The following is an 18,824-nucleotide window of genomic DNA, read 5'->3' on the forward strand; positions in this document are numbered from 1 at the left end:
TAGAGCACGACCCTATATGTTTGTGTCACAGGGCGTAGCCCCCCATTGATTATGTTTATACATGTTTAAGTATTTGTTTAATTATACTATGTGTGCATATATGTGAATGAACAGCAAGAGCTGGGAATGGCGAGGGCCGAGAACGTCAAGGCCGAGTACGGCAAGGGGCCGGGAGCAACGTTAAGCACGCGAAGTGCGAGTTGCCAGGGTGAGACCCCTATAGGATACCTGGGATATCCTCACGGTGTAGACCGCGAACCCAGGGACTGGTAAAGAATGTGGCACGGCATGGCCGTTATATGTTTAGCCTGTTGGCAGTTTTATTATATGTTGATTGATAGATATGCATATGTTATTTGCTTGTGTGGAGTTTTCATTCTGGGCTTCGGCTCACGGGTACTCTATGGTGCAGGTAAGGGCAAGGGGAAAGTCGACCAACCATGAGTACGGAGAACATGAACCGACGTGTACATGTTTGGCCTGCCTGGCTGCCACGGCCAGGCGTATTTTTGGGAGATGTTTGTATTAAATTTAATTTTGTCGTTTAGTCGACTTTAATTATATTTTTGAGTTGTAAATATTTCTAAAATAGTATTTTGGGATCCCAAATGTTTAACGCTTTATAATTCGGATGATTACATTTTCAAATTGTATGACTTTTGTTTATGGTTTAGCTACACTTTCATGTTCAAACCTCGATTAGCGAGTTATATGCAAATTCTAAACTCACCTTGTAACGGCTCTAAGGAAGTAGGGCGTTACATATTCCTTGTGCTTTTTACGGTCAGTGGTGATTGTCCTCTCCGTCAGGATTTCTTCAGGTTGACTCTTGCTGTAGAGTCCCAGAATTTACTTAGCTAGTTAGATAGTAGTAGTAGTAGTAGTAGTAATAGCTAGTAGTAGTTATAGTATGTTCATTACTGTGGATTTTGGTTCAAGCCGGGACTTAGTTGAACACTTGTAGCAACACTTATAGATTTTATAAGTTTAACCTATAGTTTAAGAATATTAATTATAACATAAGGTTTGATTAATATTGTTGGTCCTAGATATATTATTTAATTATAACCTAAGGTTTAGATAGAGCCAATAAGAACATGACACTTGTCATAAGCATGATTATTAAAGAATTAAGTATTTTGATGATAAAATAAAGAAATAGAAGGTTTAGCACTTACCAGAAACTGTTAGGGTCGTATTATGACTCAGTCAAAGTAGTTATCCCATTCAAATTATGTTGAAAAAGTGCAATTACATGTTTAAATTATTCACGAATTCTGATATATCGCAGCCTGGGAGCCAATATATCGCCTGACGAAGGATACGGAAAATACGTTGACGATGCACGAACGTACGAACGGAGGCTTGGGATTAGGGCAGAGTTGATATATCGCCACATAGGGGCGATATATCGCCCTTAGTAATATATGTTTTTTAATTTTAAAATTAAGCCTTAACTACTTAGACCTACCTCTGAACGTTTTGACCGAGTCTTCAGCCTCTGATTGACGAATATTCAAATATTTTCAATTATATTCATTATTTTTATTCAAATAAAAAATGGGGTTAGTTTCACTCCTTACCTCTATAAATAGGACTTAGTACCCAGCCCTTCCTCTCACTCTTCAAGCTATGATCAGAGACTTCAAGGTGCTAGTGCTACCATAGAGTGATAAACACTTGGGTTGGGAAAAAGCTTTGTCATTCTTAAGCTTTATAAAATACTTGGGAAGTGAGGATTAGTGTATTTCGGTATTGAAGTTAGACCAATCCTTAAGGTCAACTAAGGTACTCTTATTCTTTAAGTCCAGTTCTTTAAAACTCTTTAGTTTTCTTTAGTTCCTTTTATTCAGATCCTAACTTTTGATATTGGCTTTTGATTAGGTTCTTGAAACTTAAAGATCTTTCTTGGTAAGTTTCTTTTGAAGGTTTAGTTTCATCATTTATTCTTTACTCTTTAGGAATACTCACCATTCTTATTGTTGGTTTTAGGAGTGTTCCAAGTCCTGCATTTGTTCTCAAATATCCCAGTTTTCGTAAGGAAAATAGGATAGATTTTGTATGCTTTTATGTTTTGATATATGTTTATGTTATATGTATGATATGTTTTTAGTTATTTTAGTATATGAATTGTTTAGATAACAATCACATAATTTGTTTAGATAACAAATATAGAACTTGTTTAGATAACAAGTCCCAATAGTAGATTCCTTGGGCATATGACTTGTTTAGATAACTAGCCCCGTAAATTTATGGGCATATGATTGCCTAGCTATCAAGTCCCAAGAAGTATGATGGCCATTATAATAGATGTTTTTTTTGTATGTTTTATAGTATACGATTATGATATAGCCTCATGTTTATGATTTATGTTGTATGTTGTTAGATTTTCCTTGCTGGGCATTAGGCTCATTCCTTTATTTTTTAGTGTGATGTAGGAAACTAGATATGGAGGCGAAAGGATTCATGGAAGCTTGGCATGTGTGTTAAGGATGAATGGACTGAGTGGATTGTGTATCGATCGAGGATGACGTTATTTTTAGTTTGTTTTTAAAAAAAAAATTATGTTTCTATGTATTTTCTGCATTTAGTTTTGTAAACAATTTTATTTAGTTTAAAATTATGTTTTATGTTTTAAATAATGGGTACCCATACCGAAATTCTATTTTTCCTTTGTAATTTTCACAATATTATGTTGAAGTTTTAATAAAGTTATTATTATTTCTTATGTATAAGTTTTTCAAAGTAATAGCTATGTTTAGTAGTTCTAATGGTCCAAGGTCTTATAATAGTTGGGTCGTTACACTTGCTCCTTGGCTGAATGATGACTCCTCTGGTTGACTGTTTCGCTCTGGATTTGCTGGATCTTCATGATACGACTTTAATTTGCTGACGTGAAGGACCGGGTGTATCTTCATCCACACTGGTGGGTCGACTTTGTAGGAGGTTAGGCCAACTTTTGAGATGATTGGGACCGGACCCTCGTACTTGCGAACAAGTCTGATGTCTTTGTCCCCTTGGAATCTCAATTGCTCGGGCCTCAGCTTGATCAACACTAAGTCACCTGCTTTAAACTCCAGTGGTCTACGCTTTTGATCTGCCCACTTCTTCATTCTCTTTGATGCTTTTTCTAAATAAGCTCAGGCAATCTCTGTAGTTTTCTTCCAGTCTTTTGTGAAGTGAAAGGCTTGCAGGTTCCGACCGTGGTATTCGTCCATTGTGTGGGGCAACAGTGGCTGTTGTCCATTAACAACTTCAAAGGGCTCTTATTCGATGAAAAAATATTTTGAGAGTTGAAGAAAAATTGAGCTACATCGAGTAGTTGCAGTCAGTTCTTCTGATTGGCATTGACAAAGTGGCGCAAGTATTCCTCCAACATCCCATTGAATCTTTCTATCTGCCCATCTGTCTGCAGGTGGTAGCTCGAGGATATGTTAAATTGTGACCCCAAGAGGCTGAGTAGTTCAGACCAAAAGGTCCCAGTGAATCTCCCATCTTGATCACTAACAATGTTCTAGGGAACTCCCCAATATTTGACAATGTGCTTGAAAATTTGTCGTGTTGTCTCTTCTGTTGAAGTGTACTTCGACATTGGGATGAATGTGGCGTACTTCGAGAATTTGTCCACAACCATCAAGATTGTATTTTATTCCTCTGTCTTCGGTAGGCTGGTTATAAAGTCGAGCCACACACTCCCATGGTCGGCTTGGGACTCGCAACGGCTCTAACAACCCAGGTGTCTTGTTCCTCTCAACCTTGTCTTGCTGACAGACGAGACAGGTCTTGGTGTACTCCACTACATCATCTCGCATCTGTGGCCAGTAGTATCCCTACTTCAAAAGGGCATGCATGTAAAACGCCCTAAATCTAATGCTTTGTAAAACATTCACATAATCATAAGTTTATGAGAGGAAAGCCACTTAATATAAAATCCTAGTGGGGTCTTGCTAAAAACATGCAAGTTTCGCCCAATAGTTTTAAAAAGAAAATATCAGTTTTCATGCAAAATTCTAAAACAACCAATAATTTAAGTCCCACTAATAAGTTTAAAAAGTCTCATAAAACATAACATTATTAAAATAAAAATGGCATTTTTAATTGATCGTTTTTTCGTCCATAGGATGCCCCCACGCCATACACACCACGGCGATAGAACTCCCCACATCACCACGCATGCCATAGAGAAACTTATTTGCTACCTGGAAGGGAAAGTAAGGGGGTGAGCTAAAAGCCCAGTAAAGAAGTACAAACAACAAGCAAGTGAGATACAACAAATCACAAACACCTACATTCAACTCTATATATCATAGCATCATCGTTAACATGGCGTCAATATCATAAACATAAACATATTCACGTCAACATAACTTCATCATCATACCATAAACATCATAACATCATCATAATCACACATCATAACATCATCATAAACATTTCCTTGTGAACATGGCCCGCTAACTTGTCGATGTCACCCTTTGAGGTAAACAGGAGTCTCTGGTCCTTGAATAACCTCGGCGCGTCCACCCTTGGAGTCACGTCTTCGTATCCTTAGTAACTCGGATTAGGTCTTCATATCCTTAGCAACCCCTTTTTGATGTGTCGCGTTCATTACGCTAACATCCATTCATAGCATACAACATACAATCCAAACATATCATCATATCAAAGCATTTCATAATTCATAGCGCATGGCATCATAACACTTTCATTCATACAAACAGTCTTACCATTCATAGCATAACAAATAAAATTCTATCTAACTTCCTCACCTCAGGTCCAAGCTAAGTAAAGCCACAACTTCTCAACGAGTCTATATCATAATCAAAACGACATTCCTTAGCTTCACATAATTACTATTTTGCCCTCTCGTATAACTCATGTGTGCATGGGTCATGCACACATGGTAGGAGTTATACACAACATACAAATATGCCTAATTACACATAAGGTCATAAAAAGAATAATGTTCATTCTACATATATTGCATGCATGATCTTTCTATAAAAACTACATGGTTGCATAATAGGCATAATTTTGGACGTAAAAGTGATTTTGCATGTAACATGCATACGTGGGAACGTTGTGTAAATGTGGCGTTTAAAACAATAATTCTACACGTCTTACTTCTATTGTATTCAAATTAATAAACTTGTAGCATATTTTGTTTACCATTGTTTATCTTCTTAAAATTACTTGGTTGATTAAATCTCCCAAGACATTCTTTTTATTTCATAAAAATAATTTTATTTAGCCATTAAAAATATATAAAAGACCCATTTATTATTTTCAAATTACAAAGAAATAGAAAAGGCTTGGAAATTATTTTTAAAAAATACCTATGATTATCATGTCTCCTTATAAAATAACAATTTAATTTAAGTTAATAGAATTACATAATTGATGTGAGAAAATAATAATTTTAAGTGTGGGAAAAATATATTTTGCTTGAATTATTTTAACACTTAATTTTGTGTAACATAAATTCATATGTGAAAATTAAATAATTATTTTAAACTTATTAAACTAAACTTTCAGCCATCATTTAAAAATCACTAGTGAATTAAATTCAACATTTTTCTTAATCCAATTAAAGAAAATCATAACTTGTAAAATAACCACTCGTATTATATAAAAATACCACTTTTAAATTTTACCATAGTTTAGGATATTAATTTATTTCAAAATACTAATCAAATTCCTTTTATTGAAACACGCTTTACATTTTTAAATAAAAATTCCAGCAATCAAATTTATCATTAAAATCACCATTCTTATTTTTAAAAACTCATATTTTCTCAAAAATATAAAAAAAAAAATATGTAGGTATTTATTTACACAAAATATCATTTCAAGGCATAATTAAATTTCTTAAAACATCAAAACACTTGCAAAATTTATTTAAGCACTCAAAACATTATTCTCATCATAAACAACATCATTTTTGCACAAAAATCAGCAAGCACATTAAATCATAAAATTCATTATTTTCATTATATTCACAAAATTCATGCTTATTTATGTACAATATTCCAACACAAACCCTAGCATGCTTCTAACCTCTTTAACCATTTTAATCACACCATGAGCATACAATAATTCATCAACCACCTTGAAACTTATTCACAAGTCATGAACAAATAACCACCCTTGATCTTGTGTTAAATATACTCTCAATATATTATTACCATGCAAATATTTCAAAGAACAAAACCATCATAAATTCATACAAGATCTTGCCACAATCTATCATGATTTCTAAGATTAAATTGACATTAAACATAATAAAAAAAAATAACCATCATACTTTGAGCATTACCCTAGGTCGAAACCCACAACATGCTTCCATCCCTTTTTGATTTCCAAAACTCAAGAAATTCCTAGCATGTTTCTAACATGTAAATGTGACACAAAATAAAACAACCCAATATGCCCAAACCCCATAGGCCGAAACATACATGTTTAAAATCATAAAATATCATCAACACCATATTTCAATAATCATCTCATTACACATATTATGAGCATACAACAATAAAAATCAAACCAACACCATAAATCCCTACCCATGCCTAGATCAATCTCCCATGCATCAACATATTGAAAAATATCCACAAATCCAAGAACCAAAGAGAACACCATAGCATTAGGGGTAGAGTTCCAATACCTCTCTTGATTGTAAAATCAAGAACACAACTTGATCAACACCCAAGTGATAATCATCCTTGAATACCCTAAGGTTTTTGAAACCCGTGAAGAAGAAGAACATAGAAAAAGACTTAAGGTAATGAGGAAGATAAACCTAAATCTTAAAACAATAAGGAATCATAAAAACCATACCTAAGACCTATTGGAACTTTTTATGAATTATTAAAAAATTAAAACTATAGAGTTGTGTGTGATATGGGAAAAGTCCCACATGGAATTGAAACACTCTTCTTGGAGTGTATATAAGTTGCAAATGCTATGTCTTGGGGTGTGCCCCAAGGGGTCCCAGTTTTGTGCGCATGGGTGAGGACTCACATACTTGACCACCACACGCGCGCGCGCGCACCGCCGCCGCCGTCCGTCCGACCGAGCTGAGCTGGCGGGTGGGTGGTGTGGTGTCGTATTTTTAAGTTTTAATTTGTTCAACAAAGGTATCTAAACATTTATCATTTTATTAATTAAATTAATTTTAAAACGTTCATTTTCATAAAACAAAAACGGTTTTTATTTTGATTAAATGAAGATAAACGTTTTTTAGCTGTTTATATCCTCCTCTGATTTAAATGAAAAACGTTCTGATTTAATGGGAAAACGTTTTTAGACGTTTTGGGGATTTTCTTCTGTGTATAAGTTAGATCGAACAATTTTGAAAAAGGAAGAGTTCTTTTTGTTCTTTCTTGGTTCTACAAATTTTCTCAAAGCATTTTTATAAGGGTGTACAAGAACGATCTTCTCGGTGCAGGGAGGAATCGTACAGAGGCTGTTTTATCCTGGGGACGGCGTGGTTGATAGACTGCCGTGCACACTTAGGGCAGAGCCGCGAAACATCTTAAAGAGAGCGACTTTGACCGCGACTCAGCCAGAAAATATTGATCGGTAATTTCGTTCCATTTTATTTTTCTATTGAGGAATATCAATTTTAAGACGTTATGTTCTGCTATGGCTGCGACCGATGAATTTTCTGGTTCTACCTCTGTTGATATTAACAAGCCATTTCATTTTGAGGGTTTACACTTTAAGCGTTGGAAACAGAAGATGCTTTTTTATCTGACCATGAAGAAGGTTGCGTTTGTGCTCACTGCTCTGAAGCTGGTTGTCCCTGAAGCCTCGACCGACAAGGACAATCAGACTGAACGCGAGAAGCAACAGAAGGACTTGGACTCCTGGGTGGAAAATGATTTCCTCTGTAAGAATTTTATTCTTAACGGTTTATCTGATGATCTTTATGACTATTATAACTCAGACAAGTCAGCAAAGGAGATTTGGGAGGCGCTGCAAAAGAAATACGATACAGAGGAGGCGGGGACTAAAAAATACGCTGTTAGTCGCTATCTAAAGTATCAGATGGTGTACGATAAATCTGTGGAGGCCCAATCTCACGAAATTCAGAAAATTGCTCATGAGATTATCTCAGAAGGTATGGCCCTTGATGAACAGTTTCAAGTTGCTGTTTTAATTTACAAATTACCTCTTGTTGGGGTTTTATGCCCTAATTAAAAACCCAAATTCTTTGTAATCTCATTTTATTATCAATAAAAGATTAGAAATCATTTTTTGACTTGATCAATCACTTTGCTCACATGTTTTATTTTCATGATTATTTGTTTAATATAAACTTCTATTAAATCCCGAGCATATAGCTAATCTTATTTATAGTGACGTAATCACAGTGGAATATAAATATGATTATATGCTCAAAAATAAGTTAGTCCTAAGATTAGTCAGTGCACCGGATTAACACTGACTTGCCAATCTATGATATGATCTACTTACACATTACAGTGTTATGTTCTTTCCAGAACATTAGCAAAGTAGATAAGATCGGATGTATTTGTTACATCGGACAGGACCGATATTGACAGTTGATAAGATAAGTAAACATACCGTTATTATCTATTCTAGTCATATCATATAGTTGACCATAGGTCAATTCAATCTCAATTCTGAGTGGTTAGTATTCTAACTGATTGTATTATTTGAGTTCTTTGACTTGTTCGTTACTAGCTTACCCTACGGACTAGCCCATACTTACATCTTGGGAACTCGGTAGTATAATTGAGTGGGAGTGTTAATCATAGATATGAACATCTATAGCTTCTGATGAAGAAGTGAAATGATGGTTTCCTTTTAGTTTGGTTCAAGGTGTTAAATGATAGAGATCTCATTTCAGTAATTAAATTAGTTTACTGAAATATCATTTACAAAGAACTAAGTGTTTTAAGGATAAAATACAATGAGGGGTAAAACGGTATTTTAGTCCTATCTCATTGTAGACCGTCTATAGAGGATTGAGTGACAATTATGGTTGTAATAATGTATAATTAATAGCGTATCTATATTTGTTATAGAGCGTTCTATGAATTCAAGAGTGCAATTCCAAGTCTATAGTGGAGTCACGAGGAATTAATAAGTTAGTAAATTTATTTGTTAGATTTATGATAACTTATTGGAGCTTGATTTCATAGGTCCATGGTCCCCATTGTACCTTGGATAAAATCATCTAGATAGTCTCAATTAATTGATTTAATCATCAATTAGAATTATCAAAGTTGACCAGGTCAATTTTGGATAGTTTCACAGAGTTGTGTAATTTTGAGAAGAAAAGAGAATTTATGGCAGATTTATTAATTAAGATAAATTGGTATCTAAATTAATAAATAAATTTAAATCAAGGTTCAAATTATAAATAATTAATTTGATAAAGGATTTAAATAATTATTTAATTGATTAAATCAATAGAAAATAATACAGGCCTTGATTTTAAGTCCAATGGGCTTATAATCAAATGTGAAATTTCACGGGCCTATAGCCCATGATAATTTCAACCTAGGGCTTCAAAATGGCTGTTATTTTATTGATTTTTTAATTAAATTAAATGGCCTAATTGAGTCTATAAAAGGAGTGCTTAGAGAGAAGATTTCAAGAGACGGCAAATAAGTCACAAGTGAGATTTTCTGATAGTTTTATATTCTCTCTAAACACAAGTCATTTTCTAAGCCACTTTGTTATTTTCTCTTCTTCTCTCTATATCTATCTCATGTGTTAAGAATTGCCCACACTAGTCTAGGTGGTTCTAAGGATACATTGGAAGATCGTGAAGAAAATAGAAGATCGGTTCAGTTTCTTGATAAATACTCTGCGACAGAAAGGATACAAGAGTTAGAGAAACTGAAGGAAGGACTCTTAATTCCGCTGCGTATACTGTAAGTATTATATTATTTGTTTCTCTTTGAATTCAATTTTAGAAACATGTTTTAGGCTATCTCGTATTAATTTGTTTAATATTAGATATACATGAAAATAAATAAAGATCATGTATAAGCTTTTTCCAACAACTGGCCTCAGAGACTTTGGTAATCTTTATTTTCATATATGAACATGTTTAAAATTGGATTATATGATATGTTTGAATAATTTAATGGTTTTTCATGTTTTTATGAACATATTGTTTTATGTGAATTTTAGCAATTTTTAGGTTATTTTTGTTGTGTTTTCTATGCTATTAATTTTTATATATGATTTATTTTGTGTAAAACATGGTAAAAATTAATTAGAAAATGGTTTTGGTTTGAAAAATTGCTCAAAAAAAAATTTTGAAAAAAATTTGGCCTGGCTCCCATGCGCGCGCGCACACCGTGCGCGCCCTGCCTGCGCACGCACGCACGCCCAGCCAGCAGTGAACAGTAACTCAACGGACGGTACTGTTCATTGCGTTTTTTTTTTTTTTAAGAAAATTAAAATTTGTAGAAATAAATTATTTATAATCAAAACTAAAAATATCTTTTTTGTTTTATCATTTATTTTTTTTTTTAAAAAAAAGATATTTTTGTTTGTTGAGATTTAAATAATTAGATATTTTATACAAATTTAAAATTCAAATTTAAAAATAGACTAACAACTAAATTTTAAATATTTTAATATATTAAAATATTATAATTAAGATATCAGATATTTAAGATATTTTCATTTAAATTCTTGATTTTTTTTATTAAATCTTTATTTGAAAATATAAATATATTTGAAATTTGAACATTGTTAGTTAGATATTTTTATGGATATTTGAATTTGTTTAACTATTTGAGATATTTTAGAGTTGTTATAACTATTTATATTTTATTTTTTTAAATGATTAAAATATTAGCTAATAGTTGTAACAACACAATATATTTTTGGAAAATAATTAAGATATTGATTTTAAATTTTAAAATTGGTTAAATTTAAAAAAATATTTTGTTTTCAGCCAATTAATAAAATATTTTTTTTAATAAATGGGATTTAAATTAACTTTGGTTAATTGTTGATAAATCCTATTTAAATTAAATTAATATTTTTTTTCAAATTAACCTAAAACCAAGTTGATTGTTGATAAATGAAATTTAAATTAACTATTGTTAATTGTTGATAAATTTCATTTAAATTGACTTATTTTTTGTAAAAATTTAATTAATTTGAATTTTTTTGATAAATTCTAGATAATTAATTGTGGTATTTTTGCATAAATTCATAGAATTGCTCATATAGTAACATGATTAGGCCCATCCAATTATAATATGTTTGTTTGCACTATATGTAGTATTTTTGCAATTGGGCTTAGATGCATATAGTGGCCCATATGTTTGTTAGATATATGGTATTTTGCCAAATAAAATATTCATAAAATGATAGGTTTTATTTGGGCCCATTAGAAAATGTAAAGTTTAAATTCCTTTCTTGTGGGTGATTCCACTTGTGAAGACCCATTTGCTTTGCATGACTATTGGGCCTAATAAATTAATAACAATTAATAAAACGAAGGTTTAAATTCCTGTCTTTATTACTAAAAGATGTAATGCATACTCCTGAGATGAGAAAGAATCTGGTTTTTGGTTTTCTGCTTAATAAGGCTGGGTTTACTCAAACTATTGGGGCTGATTTGTACACCATCACTAAGAATGGTATTTTTGTTGGGAAGGGTTATGATACTGATGGCATGTTTAAGTTAAATGTTGAATCCAATAAAGTTTCTCCTTCTGCTTATATGTTGTGTGATTTTAATGTTTGGCATGCTAGACTTTGTCATGTTAATAAGCGCATTATTAAGAACATGAGTAACATAGGACTGATTCCTAAAGTGTCAGTTAACGATTTTGAAAAATGTGATTTTTGTAGTCAAGCAAAAATAACTAAGACTCCTCATAAGTCTGTTACTAGAGAATCTGAGCCACTAGATTTAATTCATTCAGATATTTGTGAACTTGACGGAACGTTAACTAGGAATGGTAAACGTTATTTTATCACTTTTATTGATGATTATTCTGACTTTACTTATGTGTACTTGATGAAAAATAAAAGTGATGCGCTTGACATGTTCAAATTATTTGTGACTGAAATTGAGAATCAATTCAATAAGAAAATTAAAAGGTTCCGTAGTGATAGAGGAACTGAATATGATTCAAACATGTTTATTGAGTTTTATAATTCACATGGCATTGTACACGAAACCACTGAACCATATTCACCTGAAATGAACGGTAAAGCTGAAAGGAAGAATCGAACTTTTACTGAATCTATTGTGGCTATTTTATTGAATTCTGGTGCTGCATCTCATTGGTGGGGTGAAATTCTTTTCACTGTTTGTTATGTGCTGAATAGAGTTCCTAAGTCTAAAAGTAAAGTTTCACCTTATGAGATCTTGAAAAATAGGCAACCTAACTTGTCTTATTTTAGAACTTAGGGTTGTCTGGCTTATGTTCGTATTCCTGATCCTAAGAGAATTAAACTAGCAAGTAGAGCCTATGAATGTGTATTTATCGGATATGCAATTAATAGTAAAGCATATAGGTTCTATGATTTAAATGCGCATGTTATTGTGGAATCAAATGATGCTGATTTTTATGAACATAGATTCCCTTTTAAATTGTGAAATAGTGGGGGCGCATCTACTAGCAACATTCCTGTAATTAGGAATAATGAAAATATTGAGGATAGAGAATCAGAACCTAGGAGAAGTAAGAGAACTAGAGTTGCTAAAGATTATGGTTCTGATTTCTGTGTCTATACATTAGAGGAGGATCCTGCTAACCTCCAAGAAGCCTTGTGCTCTTTAGATGCTGACCTCTGGCAAGAAGCAATAAATGATGAGATGGACTCTCTTGAGTCTAATTCTAAAGAAATACAATTACTTTGATTGTAAACCTGCTTGCACACCATATGATCCAAGTGTAAAGTTATTTAAGAACACTGGTGATAGTGTAAGACAATCTGACTATGCGAGCATCATTGGCAGTCTTCGATATGCCACTGATTGTACGAGACCCGACATTGCCTGTGTCGTGGGATTATTGTGCAGCTTTACTAGCAGACCTAGTATAGAGCATTGGCATGCTATTGAAAGGGTCATGAGATACCTAAAGAGAACCATGAACCTTGGATTACATTATCAGAAGTTTCCAGCTGTTCTTGAAGGTTATAGTGATGCAGACTGGAACTCTCTGTCTGATGACTCCAAAGAAACAAGTGGCTATATCTTTAGTATAGTTGGTGGAGCTGTTTCTTGGAAATCTAAGAAACAGACTATTTTGGCACAATCCACCATGGAGTCTGAAATGATAGCACTAGCTACAGCTAGTGAAGAAGCAGGTTGGCTGAGAAGCCTGCTAGCTGAGATCCCTTTATGGGAAAAACCGATACCAGCTGTGTTGATCCACTGCGATAGTACCGCGGCTATTGCGAAAATTCAGAATCATTATTACAATGGTAAGAGACGACAGATACGTCGTAAGCATATTACTGTTAGAGAGTTTCTCTCAACAGGAGCTATTAGAGTGGATCATGTACGCACTGATGATAACTTAGCAGATCCTTTGACGAAATGATTGGCTAGAGAGAAAGTCCATAAAACATTGAAGGGAATGGGACTATTGCCCTTAGAATGATGAATCACTCATAATGGTAACCCAACCTAAAGACTGGAGATCCCAAGAACTAGGTTCAATGGGTAATAACAAGTTGTGAAGTGATATGAGTTGAATGATGCTATTTCCATTAAAGCAAATAGAAGCATGAATTCCTGAAGCGATGAGAGGATGAGTTAATAGAAACTCTTAATGAGATCTATACTCTATGTGGAGTGGAGTACCGAGCTACAGGAGTACTCTTGATAGACTCACCTATGTGAATGTGGAAGTGGGGCCGCTTCCTATGGAATTTGGGCAAATTTCTAGAGCATTCACTATACTGGGATAGACGTGCATGGCCATTAACGCACGGGCTTTTTTTATTACACCCTTGAAAGGTTGGTGCGTGGTACGATGTTAGAAATAGAGTTCAAGACTACGTGTCACTCTAGTATAATCTAAATTGTATTCACTACGCAAATGTTCAAATCGAAAGATACATTTGTTTATGCACAGTCTTATAGATTCTGAAATTGCTCGAGAAAATATTTTTAAAAAATTCAAATGGGGGATTGTTGGAACTTTTTATGAATTATTAAAAAATTGAAACTATAGAGTTGTGTGTGATATGGGAAAAGTCCCACATGGAATTGAAACACTCTTCTTGGAGTGTATATAAGTTGCAAATGTTATATCTTGGAGTGTGCCCCAAGGGGTACCCAGTTTTGTGCGCATGGGTGAGGACTCACACACTTGACCACCACACGTGCGCGCGCGCCGCCGCCGCCGTCTGACCGACCTGAGCTAGCTGGCGGGTGGGTGGTGTGGATTCGTATTTTTAAGTTTTAATTTTTTCAACAAAGGTATACGTTTTTTAGTCGTTTATATCCTCCTCCGATTTAAATGAAAAACGTTCTGATTTAATGGAAAAACGTTTTTAGACGTTTTGGGGATTTTCTTCTCTGTATAAGTTAGATCAAACAATTTTGAAAAAGGAAGAGTTCTTTTTGTTCTTTCTTGGTTCTACGAATTTTCTCAGAGCATTTTTATAAGGGTGTACAAGAACGATCTTCTCGGTGCAGGGAGGAATCGTACAGAGGCTATTTTATCTTGGGGACGGCGTGTTTGATAGACTGTCGTGCACACTTAGGGCAGAGCCGCGAAACGTCTTAAAGAGAGCGACTTTGTCCGCGACTCAGCCAGAAAATATTGATCGGTAATTTCGTTCCATTTTATTTTTCTATTGAGGAATATCAAGACCTCCTTCTTCTTCTTCCTTTCTTCTTCTCTTTACCTCTCCTTCACACCACTCTCTCTCTCTAAAATTCGGTAGCCACAAACAAAATGGCTCTCCTCTTCACCTCATTCCCCATTTAACTTAATTCTCTCCATAATGGTCCACTCAAGAGAAAATGTAAGTTTCTTATTTCTATTATCTCCCTTTAATTTTTATTTATTTGATTTTATTAAAAAAATTGATAGAAGATAAGAATATGATCTTGCCTTACCCAAAATAGCTATTATCCTCCAATTTTAATTTACTTGAATAATAAAATAAATGAAAAAAACTCATTTTCTTTGCCCACTCTAAGCCACACGCCCAAGCCTTGTTTCCCTTCCTTTTCATTTTTTTATTTTTTATAAATTAATTCAAATAAAATCTAATATAAGGAAGTATAAAGTGTGTAGAAAATCTACACATGTGTACCATGCTACCATGCACTTGCCCACACTAAATCACTAGGGTGCACCACTATCTACCATGCACCTTAGTGCATACAAACAAAATTCACATAATCACATTTTAAAAATAAAAATAAATATCATCTAACAAATAATTTCACAAAAATTCTACAAACAATTCTAACAATTAAATAAAATAACAAACAACAACTAAATAAAACATACAACATTTAAATAAGAAAATTTACCACACTTAACACTTAAATAAAATAAAACACAAAAATTTTAATAAGTAAAAAAAATAAAAAATTGGTGCACTACAATGCATCCTCTGCCACTCTAGATGACCCGCCCACAAAGTGTCATGAAATTCACTTAGTAATGTCTTCTGCAAATCTCCAGCTTTCGGAACATACAAGCGGCCCCCTATGGCCCACAGAAAATCATTCTCCACCCAAAACTGGTGAGTCTTTCCTTCTTTCAAGAGCTTCAGGATGGTTCTGACAACTGGGTCTTTCTCCAGGATTTCTTTGATGCGCTCCTTAATGGGAGTGTTCACCATGCTATCCGACAAACTAGCCAAGATCTTTAGAGTCGTCAATTCTGCTTTGCGACTCAAGGCATTGGCTGCCTGGTTCAAGCAAGGCAAGAACAGGACCCTTCATCATAGCTTCCTTTAAACTCATGAATGCTTCAGCACACTTATCAGTCCATGCCCAAGTCACACCCTTTTTCAATAGCTCGGTCAAGGGTGTCGCTCTTCTTGAGTAGTCATCCACAAATCGTCTATAGTAGTTGGCTAGGCCACGAAAGAGCGTAGTTCTTTCACATTTGTGGGAGCTTTCCACTCTTGGATTTCCCTCACCTTTTCCCGGTCCATACGAATTCGGCCACGCTCCACAATGTGGCCTAGGAACTTGATGCTCTCCTGTGCAAATGAGCATTTCTCATGCTTCACATATAGCTGGTTCTCTCCCAACTTCTGAAACACGTGAGCCAAGTCTTCTCGATGCTCTTCAATCGTGGCGCTGTAAACCTTGATATCATCCAAGTACACAACCACGAACTTGTCTAGATACTCGTGGAATACTTGGTTCACCAGTGTGCAGAAAGTTGCTGGTGCATTCGTCAACCCAAATGGCATAACTCGAAACTCAAATGCTCCATATCAAGTAACACAGGTTGTTTTTGGTTCATCCCCTTCTGCGATCCTCACCTGATAATAGCCCGATCTTAGGTCCAACTTCATGAAATACTTGGCTCCACTTAGTTGGTCTAACAAATCAGTGATCAGAGGGATGGGGTAGGTGTTACGAACTGTCACCTTGTTGAAAGCCCTATAATCAATGCACAATCTCAATCTCCCATTGTGTTTCTTATGGAATAGCACAGGTGCACCGAATGGCACCTTTGACGGTTTGATGAAGGTTGCCTCCAATAACTCCTTTAGTTGTTTTCTCAAATCTTCTAGCTTGGGGGTGCCATTATGTAAGGCACTTTTTGTTGGAGGTTTCGCTCCCGACACCAGCTCTATCTGGTGATCAATCCCCTTCTTGGCGACAAGGCTTTGGGGAGTTTATCTGGCATCACGTCTCTATATGTCTTCAAGACCTTCTTAATTTCAAGTGGAACAATCTCTTCCACTGTTTCTTCGAACACGGTGGGTACCGCTACATAAGTAGGCTCATGTTTCTTCACGCCCTTCTTAAACTGTAAAGCTGATAGGAGCTTTACACCAGGGGGTGGTATCAGCTTTGCAGGCACCATTGACGGTGTCTCCCCCATTATGAGCAAACTCCCAATAGCAATAATCGGGATGGCACCTTTCTCGGTTAGGAAGTCCATACCCAAAACTACATCAAAGTCGTCCATATGGACCACCACTAAGTCAGTCTGCCCCTCCTACGTGTCGATCTTAACTTTTACGCCTTTAGCCACTCCTATTGTGGCCAAGGCCTTTGAGTTGACCGCCTTCATGCGGCCTGCATCTTTCTCCTACTTTAGTCCCAGTCGTTTGGCTTTGAGCACTGAGATGAAGTTGTGTGTGGCGCCAGTTTCAATCATCACGCTCTTGGCCGGCTTGTCATTGATGGTGGCGTCCATGAACATTAGTCCATTCCCCAGGGCCTTCTTCCCTTTTTCGCCATGCTTCTTGAGAGCATTCAACAGGTGGACAGCGCCCATGTGCGCATACTCTTCATCCTCTTCTTCTCCTTCACGTTGTTCCTCTTGTTCAATGAGGGCATTCAACTTGCCCCTGTAAGGGCAAACTGTCGATTTATGTGGTCCTTTGCAAAGCCAACAAGCTAGTGGCTTCTTCCCTGCGGCAGTATCTGTCCCGTTGGAAGAACTGGACTCCACTGCCCTCTTCTCTCCCCCACTCTTACTCTGCCACGACTTCCCAGACTTCTTACTCCCAGCGCTACTTGAGCTGGTTGGAGGGGTATCCCTCTTCGGCAGGCTGCTCTCCGGTGTGTAATCTGTCAAGCGTTCGACAGTAGCTTGAGCGGTGGCTAGGTCAGTCACACGCTGTCTCTAAAGTTTTTGTTTGGCCCACGGTTTTAATCCTTCGAGGAAACATAAGAGTCTGTCTACTTTGAACATGTCCTTAATATCGAGCATCAGTCCCGAAAACTTTTTCACATATTCTCGGACAGTCCCGACTTGTTTAAGCTTTCTCAACTGGCGTTGAGCCATGTAGGCGACATTTTCCGGCAAAAAATGTGTCTTCAAATCTCCCCATGACGTGATGATGGATCTACCATTCTCAATGTCATCATACTTTGTCCTCCACCACACCTTGGCATCTCTAGACAAGTACATGGTGGCCATGGCGACCTTTCCTTCTTCATAATCGGCCCACACGGCTCTAAAGTAGTGCTCCATGTCAAAGAGAAAATTTTCCAAGTCATTTGCATCTCTAGCCCCATTATAGGGCCTCAGCTCAGGCACTTTAACCCGGACATACACCATACCTATTGGCCCCATTGCAGGCGCATTCCCAACCGCTCGCATGGTTATGTTCACCTTTGTAGATAGCTCAGTCATATCCTCTCTGAGTGCACCAACCATCTCCCTGCAGTCCTTTGTGATGTTATGGAGTCTTGTGGGTCCTTCAACATCCGCTCCACAGCCGCAATTCGCTCCTCCCACTGAGGGGTATCCGATGTACTTTTCGGAGTGTTTTTTCGCTCCAACGCAATTATCTGGGCTAGCAGAACATCGTTTTCCTTCTCTAGTGCGGCTATGCAATTGCTTGTGTCAAACGAACCAGAATTATGGCTAGCAGAGGATAGATCTCTGACCCTCTCGTCTAGGCCATCTAATTCCCCCACGCGCTTCTCAAGCGCTTGGATCCTCTTGGTATTGCTCACAATTTATGTGTTCCACCAAGCTTTCACCAACCTGGCTTTGATACCAATTGTCACGGGCTGGCTATTTGGGAACTCCAAGTAGACAGAATGTGCGACACTTGCGGACACTCCAAGCTAGAAAGTCATCCTACAACTCACACCTGCATGAAAATAAACTCAGTGGTTAGCCACAAACACATCTCGGACA

The sequence above is a fragment of the Humulus lupulus genome, chromosome 4 (assembly GCF_963169125.1).
Source record: "Humulus lupulus chromosome 4, drHumLupu1.1, whole genome shotgun sequence".
Lineage (NCBI taxonomy): Eukaryota > Viridiplantae > Streptophyta > Magnoliopsida > Rosales > Cannabaceae > Humulus > Humulus lupulus.